This window comes from Bos indicus x Bos taurus, chromosome 14 (genome assembly GCF_003369695.1).
Source record: "Bos indicus x Bos taurus breed Angus x Brahman F1 hybrid chromosome 14, Bos_hybrid_MaternalHap_v2.0, whole genome shotgun sequence".
In the NCBI taxonomy this organism is placed as follows: Eukaryota; Metazoa; Chordata; class Mammalia; order Artiodactyla; family Bovidae; genus Bos; species Bos indicus x Bos taurus.
Genome location: NC_040089.1, coordinates 53864011 through 53867014, shown reverse-complemented (window position 1 = coordinate 53867014; position 3004 = coordinate 53864011). Strand labels below are relative to the sequence as shown.

At 43.3% G+C, this 3004-nt stretch overlaps 1 non-coding gene across 1 annotated transcript; it reads right to left on the bottom strand.

Annotated features, from left to right (window-relative positions):
- Positions 1-1958: 1958 nt before the first annotated feature.
- Positions 1959-2061, bottom strand: LOC113904531. The gene has a single exon (XR_003514551.1). It is a non-coding gene; the product is annotated as a U6 spliceosomal RNA (small nuclear RNA).
- Positions 2062-3004: the final 943 nt, after the last annotated feature.

Genomic DNA, 3004 nt, shown 5'->3' with positions numbered 1-3004 from the left:
GAAAGATTTACTAATGCCCACAATGTAACAAAATATTCAAAATCCCCTTTAAAATATTATTATTTAAATTGCAGTTCCTCTGCTTGAGCACATTTTATGTTACTTACAAAAAAAAAAAAAGCTCATATTTGTAGACAAACAGAGAATTGCTTACAAGCCAGTAAAAAATTTGTGTTACTGAGATAAGGAAAACAAAGTTCCAGAAAAAGTACTTGCTCTTTTAGTCAGTCAAATCAGTCGCTCAGTTGTGCCTGACTCTTTGCAACCCCATGAATCGAAGCACGCCAGACCTCCCTGTCCATCACCAACTCCCGGAGTTCACTCAGACTCACGTCCATTGAGTCGGTGATGCCATCCAGCCATCTCATCCTCTGTCATCCCCTTCTCCTCCTGCCCTCAATCCCTCCCAGCATCAGAGTCTTTTCCAATGAGCCAACTCTTCACATGAGGTGACCAAAGTACTGGGGTTTCAGCTTTAGCATCATTCCTTCCAATAAACACCCAGGACTGGTCTCCTTTAGAATGGACTGCTGGATCTCTTTGCAGTCCAAGAGACTCTCAAGAGTCTTCTCCAACACCACAGTTCAAAAGCATCAATTCTTTGGTGCTTAGCTTTCTTCATAGTCCAACTCTCACATCCATACATGACCACAGGAAAAACCATAGCCTTGACTAAACCATAGCCTTGACTAGACGGACCTTTGTTGGCAAAGTAATGTCTCTGCTTTTGAATATGCTATCTAGGTTGGTCATAACTTTCCTTCCAAGGAGTAAGCGTCTTTTAATTTCATGGCTGCAATCACCATCTGCAGTGATTTTGGAGCCCCCCAAAATAAAGGCTGACACTGTTTCCACTGTTTCCCCATCTATTTGCCATGAAGTGATGGGACCAGATTCCATGAACTTAGTTTTCTGAATGTTGAGCTTTAGGCCAACTTTTTCACTCTCTTCTTTCACTTTCATCAAGAGGCTCTTTAGTTCCTCTTCACTTTCTGCCATAAGGGTGGTGTCATCTGCATATCTGAGGTGATTGATATTTCTCCCAGCAATCTTGATTCCAGCTTGTGCTTCTTCCAGCCCAGCGTTTCTCATGAGATACTCTGCATATAAGTTAAATAAGCAGAGTGACAATATACAGCCTTGATGTACTCCTTCTCCTATTTGGAACCAGTCTGTTGTTCCATGTCCAGTTCTAACTGTTGCTTCCTGACCTGCATACAGGTTTCTCAAGAGGCAGGTCAGGTGGTCTGGTATTCCCATCTCTTTCAGAATCTTCCACAGTTTATTGTGATCCACACAGTCAAAGGCTTTGGGGGTAGAAAAAGTAGAATCAGTCCTTCTGACTCTAATCTCCATGAAATTTCTAGGTACAGAATTGTGAACTGAAGTCCTGAAGTTAGTTCAGAATGACTGGAAGAAATAGTTTGAAATTGGAAAGAAAGTGAAAGTAGCCCAGCCGTGTCCAACTCTTTGCAACCCCATGGACTTTACAGTCCATGGAATTCTCCAGGCCTAGCTGTTTCCTTCTCCAGGGGATTTTCCCAACCCAGGGACTGAACCCAGGTTTTCCACATTGCAGGAAGATTCTTTACCAGCTGAGCCATAAGGGAAGCCCAAGAATACTGGAGTGGGTAGCCTATCTCTTCTCTAGTGGATCTTCCCAACCCAGGGATGAACTGGGGTCTCCTGCATTGCAGGAGGATTCTTTACCAACTGAGCAATGAGGAAAGCCCCAAAAGAGAATGGAGAAGCAATGAAGTTGTTCGGTCGTGTGTGACTCTTTGCAATTTTATGCACTGCAGTTTACCCGGCTCCTCCATCCATGGGGATTTTCCAGGCAAGGGTACTGGAGTGGGTTGCCACTTCCTTCTCCAGGGGATCTTCCTGACCCCGGGATAGAACCTGGGTCTCCCACATAGCAGGCAGATGCTTTACCTTCTGAGCCACCAGGGAAGCCCCCAAATATGGAACACTTCATGAATTTGCATGTCATCCTTGCACAGGGGCCATGCTAATCTTCTCTGTATTGTTCCAGTTTTAGTATATATGCTACTGAAGCGAGAAGTAAACAAATGCAAGATCAGGCAGGGTCTTGAACCCACAGAGATTTTGAAAACCTGCAGAGTTAACAGCTCACATGATGAATGCCTGCCATAGCAAATATAGCTGACAGGCGGACTGGAGGCAGTAGAAAGGCAATGAATGGTTTTAACAGTAGAGTTAAATAATCACATTTGCTATATAAACTTCTGACTTTGGAAATGAACAAGGTAAGACAAAAGGCAAATATTTGAGTTGGGAGGATTTTATTCTACTCTAAAGGAGACATGATGATAGCCATTTAGAAGTTAAAGTAGATAAGAATTTCACTGATGCAGGTCTTATTTATTGTTATTCTCTTACGTTACACGGGAGAAGGCAATGGCACCCCACTCCAGTACTCTTGCCTGGAAAATCAATGTAGCAATTTTCAATAGCATTTTCCATTTCCATATCTTTCTTCCTTACTTTGCTAAAACTCAGATTCCTCTTGTGGCTGTACTGCATTCACATGCTCTGAGCATGTAGTTTATCTCCAAAGATCCTTCAGTTCACCAATGGGCCAAGTAGGGTACAGCTTTGATTAGTTTAACTCAGTTGTGCAAGTGAGTACTGGGCAGAAGGCTGTATTCAGAAACATTACCATAGAAATTACAAGTCTTGGTGATATATTATGACTTCTAGAAGGCTCACAGAGGATTAACTGGGTGTCATAAATTGAAGGTAGGGTACTTTAACATGACATCAAGTCAGACACCACAGTCCATGGGGTTGCTAAGAGTTGGAGAAGACTCAGCAACTTCACTTTCACTTTTCATTTTCATGCATTGGAGAAGGAAATGGCAACCCACTCCAGTGTTCTTGCCTGGAGAATCCCAGGGACAGGGGAGCCTCGTGGGCTGCCGTCTATGGGGTCACACAGAGTCCGACACGACTGAAGCGACTTAGTAGACATGACTACTGA